The sequence below is a fragment of the Pelodiscus sinensis genome, chromosome 1 (genome assembly GCF_052426305.1).
Source record: "Pelodiscus sinensis isolate ZL-2025 chromosome 1, ASM5242630v1, whole genome shotgun sequence".
Lineage (NCBI taxonomy): Eukaryota > Metazoa > Chordata > Testudines > Trionychidae > Pelodiscus > Pelodiscus sinensis.
Genome location: NC_143052.1, coordinates 66,294,685 through 66,308,322, shown reverse-complemented (window position 1 = coordinate 66,308,322; position 13,638 = coordinate 66,294,685). Strand labels below are relative to the sequence as shown.

The 13,638-nt window shown below is 39.7% G+C and overlaps 1 protein-coding gene across 6 annotated transcripts in view; it reads right to left on the bottom strand.

Annotated features, from left to right (window-relative positions):
* The window catches only part of CNOT2 (CCR4-NOT transcription complex subunit 2), a 132,614-nt gene that overhangs the window by 97,063 nt on the left and 21,913 nt on the right, over positions 1-13,638 (bottom strand). The window contains exon 1 of one of the 6 annotated variants that reach the window (XM_075931738.2): positions 7,327-7,405. The exons of 4 other annotated variants lie outside the window; for them this stretch is intronic. The gene's annotated coding sequence lies outside the window, so the exon portion shown is untranslated. Of the gene's footprint in view, positions 1-7,326; positions 7,406-13,638 lie in introns of those variants that run through there. One more of the 6 variants, XM_025183882.3, reaches the window with a different exon arrangement.

Here is a 13,638-nt window from a genome sequence, read left to right as displayed (position 1 = left end):
TGCCAATGTATTATCTGTCATCACTTGAACAAACACAACCTGAACAGAGGTAAGGAGATCCAACTCTTTGTGGATACTTTGTAGGCATCCTGGGAGGAGACACAGCATAAGTTGTATTTACTCTCTTCCCTCTTCCACATTTACCTTTTTTCTGAAGGGTTTGAGTAGATAGCTGAAATGGTATAGTTATGCTTACCAAACTATTACATTTTTATGTTTTACAAATGAAATTTCTCCCACACTGTCTCCCATACCATTTAGTCTAGTATAAATCTTTTTCGTCTCTCCTCATTTAGGGCAAAAGTGTCATGTTTGGGTACCTAATTTTTTTAGGCACCTCTGAAAGTCAGGCCAAGGTATAATTTAGGGTCTCAAGTCTGTACATTTTATACAGCTCTTAAGTTTTAAGGTGCTTTACAATTTCTGAAATTTTTTTTTGGATGAAACACTGGAGGTTTTGACAGTAAGGTAATATACAGTTTTCCTCGGGGCTTTTGGCATGTGGAGAACAACAACAAAAGCAAAAACAGGAGGGTGTGTTCCTTGGCAACTGAGAGATTATTATTTTATTATAGTGGGGAAGAGAAGTACATTAATTTCATAGGTAAATATTTCTTCTTAGCCACAAGTACTCGAGACTTTAAATGAATGCATTGATTTTTAAAAAAATAGATAAGATCTACCTTAAAATTGTGTATTGTCATTCAATAATCTCCACAAGATGCACCACAATTTTGTAATAAAAAAAAAAAAAAAAAAAAAAAAAAAAAAAGCTCTATACATTAAGCCCTAGTCCCAATATATTTTAATAAATATAATATAGCAAGTAGGGGTAGTTAAAAAATAGACTCTGAAAACCAGACATCCTATCTTTATGGCCAACTCTGTATTAAAACTGGGTAAACTATATGCATTGTCACTCTATTCTCCAGCAGATATTAAGACACCAAAAGCAAAATAGTGAGAATGGGGCAGATTGTAAAAAAGGTTGATTCAATAACTCAGCTCTGTTTTTTTTAAAGAATACAAAAAAAAAAAGCAATGGCAAAACAGAATATGAACTAAAACAAAATACAAGTGTAGGCTTCAAATACTGAAGCTTTAATATAGATGATTAAGTTTTAAGAGCATATAATCATTTTCTTCTGGATATATTACTGATATATTTAATGAGCACATACAATAGTATGAACAGATCAAAATCAGGTTCAGGGGCCAACTTTTCTAAGTGCCACAGGAACACTAAAGATTATAGTGTATAAGAACTTCAGGGCAGGGAATAATATTAGAAATCTCAATGTAAAAATATTCTTCAAATCAGATTTTCCAGTACTAAAGTTTGTTTTCATGCACTAATTGCTGGATGTATCAAAGCTTTGCCTTCACTAACATTTTCTACAGAATTCTCTACTTAACATAAATTGCAGTTTTATCTTGGATGGTCTTTGAATAGACAAAGCTTCTGTGGTTTCCGCCATTTTTCTACACAATTAAAAACCGTTCAGAGCAAATCTACTGGACAAATTGCTAAAGATATCTGTGGCTGTATTTACAGTAGGACTATCACCATTGCTACCAAGAGGGAAGTTGCACCCAGGAAATTAAGACCAATATAGAGAAAGCTGCAGGGAGTTCATTATTTCCACACAGTTAATTGCTGCTCACAAACATGGGAAAATGAGGCTGACCCACTTCTCTAGAAGGCACACACGTACTCTCTTTAGTTTACGCTACAGGCATAGAGTGCACAGAAAGACACTTTTCTATCTCTAATAGAGATGTAAAAGAGGATAGAAGAATGTGACTGTGCTTGAGAATTTTCTCTATGGGTACGTCTAGACTTACTTTCACTTTCAAAAGAAGATACGCAAATTTGGTGGTAATTTGCATATATTCCGATTGCTTTTTGAAAAGTTTTTCAAAAAAGCAAGCAGTTTAGATGCGGTTCTTTAAAAAAAAAAAAAACGAAAAACCCCTTTTTTCGAAAGAACTTTTAACCCTCAATTTTTGAGGAAGAAGGTTCTTTCAAAAAAGGGTTTTTTCCGCTCCCCGCCCCTCCTCGAAAGAACCACATCTAAACTGCTTGCTTTAAAAAAAAAAAAAAAAAAAAACTTTTGAAAAAGCGATCGGAACATATGCAAATTATTGCCAAATTTGCATTTCTTTTTTCGAAAGTGAAAGTAAGTCTAGAGCAGTGGTCTCCAACCTTTTTACACCCAAGATCACTTTTTAAGTCTCAGAACAGGTGAAGATCTACTGCCCCGCCCCTTCCTTGAAGCCCCGCCTACATTACATGAGGAAATCTAATGTAAATGTACTGCGCAGGTGCACAGTTCAGAGAGGGCTCAAGAGCTACTCTTAGAGCCCCTGAGATCTACCGGTAGATCGCGATCTACTGGTTGGTGACCACGGGTCTAGATGTACCCTATGAGTAATATAAATCTATTGCATGGATCTTCAACCTGTCTGATGTGGACAGGCAAGGGTATGGCGTAGACCTTGAAGAATGTGTCACCTTTAGATGCCAGAGAAGTGACAAAGATTGCGGATGCTGGGAAAAAGTAGTTTTAAGAAAGATGGAATGAAGAACTGAAGAAATCTTACATGCACTTTGGTGATATGAGAGGATGAACAGTGATCTCTGGAATTTTTGACCATTCAGGTTATGTCTACACTGCTTTTAAAAACCCTTGGCTGGCCTGTGACATCTGACTTGAGCAAAGTGGATATTTTATTTGCAGTATAAACTGTCATGTTTGGGCAGAAGCAAAGGCTCTGGGTTCTCTCCCCTTGCAGGGCCAAAGAGCCACAACAATTAAAACCACCCCTTCATCCAAGGAAGCTGGCACAAACCAGCTTGGGTATCTAATTTCAGTGTCAGACTAGTGGATGATCTCAAATCAGCAATGACTTGCACTATCACTCATTTTACTCTTGGGTGCAGGGGCAAAGGGCCATTTCATTTTAGGTTAGTGACTTGCTGAGCGTTTTTATTTTTGAAACAGTCTTTTGATTAGAAGGCTTGCCATCATGGAGGAAGGGAGCACTCGGACAAAGCTAACTGTTATGCTGAAAATCCTGCCACACCATGGTCAAGTGTAGTTTTAATAAATGGGAGTTTAGACAAAGCATCTTTCTGTTTCAGAATACAGAAAAACCACCTATGGCTGATGACCAAATGGATTTAGGTTTCTCCAAATTGGATTTTATTTCATTGAGAACCTATTGAGATTCTTTCAGTCAGGCACTGCACTATTCTCAACAGATTTCTTCATAAGTCTTATGTCCTGATTCTTTGGATTGATGACAAAAATTAATTTGTGCCCCCAGATCTTGATCTGAACTATTCTTTCAGTCATCTCTGGAACCTCCTCTTTTAAGAAAGAGTGCGAACAGAGATCTGTCTGGAAACCCTCAAGAAGTTGTCTGAACTTTGCGTAACATGCGCATTCGATCCTATAGCAAAAGGGAAGAGTCAAAGACCTTCTGGAATGATCAATTCTATCATCTTGTCCACCAGCTCTTCTTGTAGTCTTGTCTCAATAATTAAAGGCTGCCAAAATCGTTGTAGTTTATGTTCACTTGTTCTCTTTCCATTAAGTGCAAATCTCTGCTGATGGGCTACTGGAATTTATTTGCTTAGTTTTTATTCAAAAGTTACTCAGACAATGGATGTTAACAGGCTTAACGGGAGATGATCCTCAGTAGCCAATCTGTTCAGTTTAGAGAACCCGGGAGAAGTGTTTTGCTTAGCAGACTGAAATGTCCTGAGAGAGAAAATGAATCATCCAGGCATGGTACAGAAGGACAACTCTGGAACCTATTGGTCCTCTCTGCAATGGGGACCATAGCCTTCCCTAACTTGTTCTAGCATCATTGCTCTGAATCAGAAAGAAATGGAGGAAAGGAAAATGAAACCGCTTCAGCCATCTTTCTAGTGAATCCACAGTGGGAGGGCTGCTTTTTTCTGTGTTATACCTCCCCTCCTTTCCTTCTTGACTATGAAGAACTTATTCTCCTTTGAGGAGATTTTCTTCACTTCCAGTTCCCCACACAACAAAATCTGGGGTTCAAGTCTTCTCCAGACAGAAGTGCTAACTTAACTGGTCTCCTGAAGAAAGGTCCCATAACTCCATCCTCTAGTCTAGAAGATAGCTTAGTGGCCACTCCTGAAACTAACAGCTTCCCTTAATTTGGTGGTTACCAGCCTCCAGATCAGAGGGGGCAACTATAGCCTCAGGCCACAACAAGCCCTTTGGATCCTTCAATCCAGCCCCCGAGCTCCCATCAGGGAGCAGGGTCAGGACAGCCTTGATTGAAGGAGCCAGCCCACCTCTTGGACAGCATGTAGTTCCAAGTCCCTCCCCCCCCCCCCCCAAAGCCTTAGTTTCCCCAGCACCTATGCAGCCTTGTAGCCATGCTGCCAGACTTAACGCTCCAGGTGGATATGGCTGGCAAAGAGCATGGAGTTTTGGATGGGGGTGAGGGTCACAGGAGCAGGCAGTAAGGGGGCAGGGAGCGGGGGGGGGGGGGAGGTATGGGCACAGGCTAGGCCAAATTTGGATGTTTGGGGAGGCATAGCTTCATCCAGCGTTCTCTATCCAGCCCTCCATACAATTTCCCTACCAATATGGCCCTCAGGTCAAAAAGTTTGCCCAATAAGACACTCTGGAGTCTTTAGTGGAATGCCATATGAGGATTCATTGAAAACAAAGAAATTTTGCCACAAAAACAGTAAGGGAAGGGTGCAGAGCTCAGGGAGTGGACCGCTTACTTCAATCTCCCTAATGACAGGCAGAGACACCCCCCAAAAAAAGATTAGTTCTTTATTACATATGACTGTCAAACAGTCTTCAAAACAGGCCACAGACAGATTATTTTTAGGAGAATCCAACAATTTACCAGGAGTTCTCTCTTGTAATGGTTTAGGAAACACAGAAAAGAGAGCTCTAGGACTAACTATGCTTAACCTACCTTCACAGACAACATGGTTTCCATGGCCTGAACATCAGTCTTCCCTGTCTACCCCACAGGCAGCAATTTCTGACTTTCTGGAAAGCCTTATATTTGACAGTAATCGAGGGACAGTATGACAATCAGGAGATGAGCGAGTTCTACATCAGTGATACTGAGACTGAGGCTTGAGAGCCACAAGTGACTCCTCAATGTGTGTCCTATGGCTCGTTGCAGCACATGATATTAAAACACTCAAACAACCACCAATAAGGATGCTTCTTCTATGTTGCTAACTAGGAATGTTAAATTTTGATTAATCGGCTAATTGAGTAGACAACAGAAATCCCATCGACTACTCAATTAGTCAATGGGGGGCACTCCCTATCCCATTGCGCCTCTCACTTGGAAATGCACAAGAGCTGCCCGTGGCTCTTGTATATTTCAAAGGGAGAGAGGCAGCAGGAACCCATGCCAGTAGCGAGCAAAGCAGTCCATTCTGGAAGGGGTTCTCCTATGTGCCTCTTCCTTTGAAATGTACAAGAGCTGCAGGAAGCCTTGTACATTCCAAAGGGAGAGGAGCAGCAGTGGGACTGTTTCAATTCCTGCTCGTGCCATTTCCCCACTGCCCCCTGGCTCCCAGACAGTACTGGAGGGAGCAGCGGCTTTTAAGCCAGCTCCCCTACCACTGACTCATGCTTCCCCCTTGCTGCCTCTCTTTGATAGAGGCAGCAAGGTGGGGAAGAGAGGGAGGGAACAATTACCATAAAATCTCAAATATAATGCACACTGATATATAAGGTGCACCCTAACTTTTGAATTTGATCATAATGGAAAAAATCTATACTCCTATATATAATGCACACCCCGACTTTTGCAAGTCTATGGTATGACGGCGCATTGTATTTCCTGCCTTTTTGTATTGCTGGTGGACGGATGATGGACGCGATCCAAGTGACGATGAATCGGCCGAGGGCGAATTAGGCAAAGATGACAATAACTTGTATTACCTGGATGAAGATGTCAAAGACTTTACCCCGGAAGATATCGCTCGTCTGTTCGACAAAGATAACAACAGCGAATTTGAGGGCTTCGAAGATGAGTAGAAGATCAATCTCTCTCAATGAAACTGACGACTGCCATATTTGCATGTCTGAACTATTGATTTACTGGTACTTACTTTTTTCAAAGTCTATAGGATTGCTAGTCTATAGGGATAAAATTCAATTTCACATCCGGTGTCCACATTTATAACTTATTTTCATAAATGTCAGCAATTAACTAACTATAAACTATTTCATACAACAAGAAAGATGTAAATTTCATATTATTTATTGTTTTTAAATGTTTTAAAGCATTCTAGGAATTTCTGCCATTTCAGTTGATATTTATTTCATGTTTACTGTTGTCTTAGCGTGCTGTTGGCATGGAACTGCCAAAATAAAAAACTTTAAACAATAACATCTATATATAATGCAAAAAACTTGGATCCAAAAAAAAAAAACCTCGGAAAAAAGTGCGCGTTATATTCAAGATTTTACGGTAGTCAAGTTCCTATTGGACTACCCGATAAGCATTTGCTTATCGGGTAGTCGACTAGCTGCTTACATCCCTATTGCTAACCAATTGTAGTTGATGAAATAACACTTGGTTAGTCATTTTGCACCAATAATGTTTTATATAAACTGAATATTTCACATGCTATTTAAATAGTACTGTACTAAATTAAACAGTGAATTCATACTACTGTGGCTCTTTTGGGTAATAGTGATCACAAATTTGGCTCCTGAAACCCTGAGGTCTGAGTATCACTGTTCTACAAGCATACTCTCAAGCTGTCATTTGTAAGGGTCTTAATAGTTCAAGATGTTTGCTTGGCAAAATATGAACATTAAACCAAATAAAGAGTTTATATGCATCTCCAGAATGCTCATGGAACTGGGGTTTTAAAAAAAATGCTTAAATCAACAGACTCCTTTCAACTGACAAGGTCCTTTCAATTTCAGTATCACCTTTACTTACCTACCAGGCCTTCAGATCAGGAACCTATGGATCCTCTGTAACAGCTGATGACATCACAGCCACATCTTTTCATTGTTCTAGACTGTTGTGAAGTGAATTTTAGCATGGGATACAAAACCCTAAACTCAGGCTTTGGGTAAATTAAGGTGACAACTTTGCAAATATTTTTATTAAAATGTAAAAAAGTATTTGTAATTGTCTGTACTACACTTATACTGATTAAGAATCCTAAATTGGACTCCTCCAAGAGCAAAATATAGAAGCACATCGTTCTTTAAAGTTTATATACTGGATGTCCAAAACCCATAAAATGTAATAAAATTATGGTGGTGCTAAAAAGTTTTAACTTACATTTGAAAGTCCTTGCAAGCAAATAATCCTCCTCAAAGTGATTGCCAGCTTTCCTCTGTGATATGCCTCAGCATGTACTCTATTGATGACATCACATCCAACATTAATCAGGGATGGAGAGCGGAACTTATCTTACCCATATTTGCAAATCAAGTACAGACACGCGCTCTTTCCCACATCATATAAACAAAAGCATGAGAGAAACATTTAGAAAAACTACCTAATAAGAAAGAATGTCATTCCTGAAGCTAAGCCCTATTCTTTCCAATATAGGAGGAGAACCAGTGAGTATTACTACCAGAATTAAAGCAAGTAAGGCAAAGCCTTACATCAGAGAGAAATTTAGCTTTTTGAAGAGGACCGCCCTTCAAGGACCTGCAAAGTGAGAGGAAATATAAGTTAAACTTTTAAATGGAGTGAAAGATTGTGTTAACCCTATTTAACAGGGAGATTCAGCATCCCAAAGTATTTAACATGGCTCCACTTTTCAATTAGACATTTGCTTTCTTTACAGGTAGATTTTTCTCACTGCAAATTAGGTCAAAATATTTTGGTATAATGACCAAACATTTCAGGATAAAACATGAGTGAAAACACAGAGAGGTGAAGTATGCAACAACCAAGAAATTAATTATGTACTTCATCTGATCAACACAACATTTCATTTGTGCTGTTTTAATGAAGACTGCTAAGCATCTCTGAAACTATTTATTCTGAGGGATTCTCATCTCTATCATTAAGATTCCCATTGAACTGGAACTTTACACAGCACAGCTAAAGCATTACATGCCACTTCAAACTCAAATTTCAGCAACAGAACTTCACATTTAGATGCAAGTACACAAAGTTATATCAATTTCAGGCACCTTTCTATATTCATATCTCAAACAGTTTTTTAAAACCAAAGTTTGGCGCTTAAGAGAACCTTCATTTTCTCTCTCTGAAAAAACAAACAAAACAAAAAACACCGAACAGAAATATAAAATCAATCCTCTCACCATCGAAACCAGGCATTTCTGAATTGTAACGTGGTAGCTTTTAATTGTGTAGTGCTGCTGTTCACTGTTAGTTTTGGATGGCAAGTTAAGACAACTGTAAGCAATTTAAATTTCCTTTGAAGTTTTGGGAGAGAATATTATTGCTTAGTTTAGTTATGACATAGAGGTTAATGCAAGGAATCTTGCCAAAACACACGATTGTTGTCATTGAAGAACCTAACAAGTAGTTGACTACTCAACTACCCGATAAGCTTAAGCTTATCATGTAGTTGAGTGGAGTACTCAACTATCACTCCCACCACCGCCCGCTGCCTCTGTATGAAGCAGCAAGGGGGTGGGAGAAAGTGGCTCCCTAAAGCTGGCTCCCTAAAGCACAGTCTCCACTGTGCCACCTGCCTCCACCCTGCTGCCTCTATCAGAGGCAGCCAGGGGGATGGAGGGAGGGATAAAGGAGGCTGCTGTGAAGCAGCTTCTGCCAGCAGCGGGCTGAGGCTCGCCACAGGCAGAGGCTGCTCTGGCAGCAGTCCCTGTCTGAGTGGGTCCCCAGCCACCGTGAACAGGGGCTGCTGGACCCGGAACAAGCTGTCCGGCTCTTGCTACATTTAAAATGCAGAGGGGCAGCAGTCCCAGAGCTGGTGCGAGATGGGACTGCTCAGTCCCAGCTTGTGCCGGCTCCAGGAGCCACCCACACTGCAGCTTTGCATTTTAAAATGTAGAGCTGCAGTGGTCCAGAGCTGGCCCAAACTGGGACTGATCAGTCCCGAAACAAGATGACTCCAGGTGCTACCCTCGCTGCAGCTCTGCAAAGTGGCCCCTTTATTGACTGTATTGACTACACGATTAGCCAAATAACTGCTCTTTAATATCCTTAGTCAGAACCTTTATTTTACACCTCCCTGCATTATGTTCATTTGCTGGTCCAGTAGGGACTGCCCAGTGAGCAGTGGAAGTGTTGTTAATGCTGCTAGATAATACTGACCTCCCCTAGTTCAGCAAATTCTTTGGTTTGGTACCAGACAGGTCCTAAGGATGCCAGACTAGAGAGCTTCAATGTGTAGCTCTATTCTTTTTGTTGTGGCATTACTACTTTTTTCAAGGGTACAGTTTTTGGTCGTTCAATGGAAAAGGATTCATTCCATAATAATTCTAAATGGTGCATTATTTGCTCATGGACAATGCTTTCTCTGAAGGCATCCTGCTAAAGTCAAACTTCAAGTTCAAACAACGTTTCTGTATACTTCAGAGATATTTTGGAGTAGTCACAAAGTTCTAATTTTGGATATCTATTATCTTCACTTCTGAATGCCCTCTTCCAACCCTATAGTTTTGTCATGGTATTTTAAAATGCATGTAACCTTTAAATCAATGAACCATGAAGTTCCATCTTGTATGCTTGGCACAAGAAGAGTACATTTGCTACACACAGTCTGTTCAGAAATGTCATACACAAGTTCCTTCTTATATGTAATTTGGGTGTAATTTAAATAAGAATGTGATTATGTTTCTTTAAAAAATACTAAGAAATTTAAAACTATCTTCCAATTTGCATACATAGTCCAGCTTCTGTCCCTTTTCAAAATCAAAGTCAATGAGAATTAGATTGGACATTATAGTTGGAAAACATGGTTGATTTGATAAAAACCTTCAGTTAGTTAAAGCGGTAGACAGGTATTTTCTTACACCTTTTATCTGTAATAAGAACATTCTCTTGATAATTTTAATAATTAGACAAAGTGATGTAGAGCAAGTATTTGAATTTCTCACTTTGTCATCTCTGTGTGTCCCAAAACACAAATACTTAATATTCTTACAAAAGAGAATCACTACTAGGGAGAAAGATATTTGATCTGTCGTTCTCCTGTTCCTACACATAGCATTTATGAAGGGTGCCAATACAGCCTTAGTTTCAGTCTGCTGTTCCTGCTAGTTCATAAGAAGAGAAACTGTGGGAGGAAGGAACAGTAACACACATTTAGCCTTCTCTGATCCCACATCCCAGAACACACATAAATAAAACAGATAATCTTTTTTATTTTTATAAGAAAAGAGGGATAGCAAGATTACATAATTGCATCATAATACATTAAAATAATAAAGGAGATCCACAACAGAAGATTGATGAAGGATAAAGCAAAAAGTTTGTTGCTACAGAGTCACAATACTAATTACTTTATGGTATCACTTTTTAAAAGGGATTTAGTGATACCCTAGAGAGACAGACACTAATTCCTAATTTCTTTCTAGGAGAAGCTCTTTAATGTAGCAGCAAAGCAGCAGGAACTATCTACAGGTCTAAAAATACCAGACCTTTAAAACCCGTGGTTCATTCCCACCTCCCCAACCAGCAGGCAACATGACAAGTTTATTATGTTATTTCCTCTCACGTGTAATTATATAAGATGAAATAGTATGCTGGTGACACTCACAATTATTAGACCTGGCACATATAATTCTTTTACCGCAATGTTTTAGTCTATAAAAGATGGTGCTGCTGTACATTTCCCAAGCTTTAATTATAAAGTTAAGGCAGTATTTCCTAGTACCAGAATCATCATAGATTAAAGTGTTCTCTTGAGAAAAGCTTAGCATCATCCTTGCCAGACACAGAGTATAGAATACAGGCAGTCCCTGACTTACGCGGATCCGACTTATGTCGGATCCGCACTTACGAACAGGGCTCTCTCGCCCCGGAGCTCGCATATAATAGAGTTATATGTTAATAGATTTAGCAAATGGACAGTAAGTGCACAAACTATAGCAGGGAAATATCCAGGATACCTGTAACTAAGCAACACCTTCAAGAGAGTATGCACTGCTGTAGGTAGCTGTGTTGATATCGGGCTATTAGAGGGGAAAAAAGAAAGGTGATTTTTTATTGGACCATCTTCTGTTAGAGAGACAGAAAACTTTTAAGCTACAGAGCCGTTCCGTAGCTAGTGCTAAAGTGCTAAACACAAGTTTGAACAGATAGTTCAAGATGAATGGTCCCTTAAAGCAGTGGTTTTCAAACTTTTTTTCCTCATGACCCAGTTGAAGAAAATTATTGATGCCCACGACCCAACATATTTTGACTAGTGTGGGAGCTCCGGGGTAGGGCTAAGAATGAGAGCTTTAGTGTGTAGGAGGGAGGACTCAGGGCCAGGGCAACAGGGGCTTAACTTCAGCAGCTTCCAGTCAGCAGGACAGCGGAGGTGCTAAAGCTGGCTTCCTGTCTCTCCTGGCACTGCATACCATGCTGCGCCCCAGAAACAGCCAATAGCAGATTCCCAGACAAAGAGACTGCGGATCTAGTGCTCAGGGCAGCGGCAGTCTGTGATGTCTTGTGTGCTCTTCCCCCTCTCACCCTCAGAAGTCAGGCCTGATGCTGGCTACAGCAAAGTCTATGGCGCCATGACAGGCAAGGAGCCTGCCTTAGCATCCCCACTGGTCACCTGATGCTCCTGCAGCAATGTGACCCACTACCTGGCATACCATGAACCAGTATTGGGTCACAACCTGTCGTTTGAAAACCACTGCCTTAGAGTAGGTCATCATTACGCTGAACAGCAAAGTCAAGTCTTTATACTGTAGCAAAAATTTATCACTATGTTAACAAGGTCTGACAAAGAAACCAGTATGAACACTCAACTTCTGCCCACATAAATAGGAATATTATAGATTGTGATAGTCTTCATACTATTTCATATATGAAAGTACAGAAGATAAATGCACCTGAAGATAGATCTTAAAACTTTAAAGAACTGTACTTTACTTCAAATGGTAAATTAGAAGATGATTGGAGAGAAAGATTGAACATCTCACTCAATATTAACAGAATTAGGATTGTAAACAGGTAACTGGTTATCAGATGATGCTTCCCAGTAACTGGTCAACAAAGGATTAGCCCAGCTGAAGCAGCCCTCTGTCCATGGCACACCACCGGCAGCGGGGCTACTCTAGCCCAGCCAGGCCCACTGCACCATTGGCAGGGGCCTGTTCCATACAGTTTAACCTGTTAACATTTTAAACAGGATTTTGCATCCCTAATCCTAATGGAAAATATCCACTCAGTGAAAAACTTGCAACAGACAAACCTTTCGTGTCATTCTTTACTTTTAAGTCTTGTGCACTCTAGTTGAGAGCCTAATGTAAGAACAAAGCAAGACACAGCTGCCTGAACTTAAAAATAAGCAGAATAATGGAATGTATTGTTTCATGAAACCAGCATGTATCCTACAGGGTGAAGCTGTTGTGTATGTCTATGGAAATACCACAATTACTAACATGCAGTTAAATGCGCCTGAAAGTGAGCTACCCAAGGAAGCCTCTGAATTTCACACATTTGCACTACTGTTCTGCCACACACAAGTGAGTTATATATTTGTATAGTTTGGGTAACTCCAGAGTTCTGAAAAATGATCAGTAGGTCTCATAATGGAGACCTGCTGCTGCTTATTTATGCAAAAAACACACAATTTCCATGATAAGTGAAAAATTATTAAATCCAAGATGTCTTCTAATACAATAAAATGCATTCTCTATATAGTCTGGCATACAGATTTTCATAACTTTAGAAACATCATAATGAACCACTTGAACTAAATATGAGCATGGTGTAATCCAATACAGAGGATTTTAACTTCCCTCCTGACTTCTAAAATTAATATTTGTATTACAATACCACCTACAGAACACCAAGAGGAGTGTGTGCGCGCTAAATACCATACAAGATGTAGAAGAGGAGACAGTCTATGCCCTTCTTATCCCACCCTCACAGACGAAAAAAACCTTACAATCTCCAGTACAAATAAAAATACAAATACTGTAGCTAATTTCTCTCTCCCAGATGTATAGTTCCTTTTATTCCAAAAAGGAAACAAAACAATTTTCAGCCACATTTCAAAATCAATAAACACTATCTTCAAGCTCAGTTTATATGCACCTGTTGGGAGGGGATTTACTTTTTAGTGCAGGCACAGCTCCAATGGGAAGATAAATTTTAAACACTGACCCTTTACAACAGCAGACTCTCTCTTTCATCAATGCATCTAGGTTTTGTCTCTACCGAGGTCTTTCTGGAAATCTCCCACTGTTGCTATAGTGCCACACTGGAGTACTGCAGCTTCACTAAAACACCAGAGGGAACATTAATGTAGACTATAAGCTGCTGGCAATTTTACCCTGAATTGTCTAGAGCAGCCCTTAGTATTATATAATAGTTCATCCATCAATAGTCACCACTGTCAGAACCAGTGAGATTTTTTTAATACATTGACAAAGTCCTGCAGTTCCTTTCTTCAATCTTTTCTCAAAGCTCTACTTACTCACATTGAGT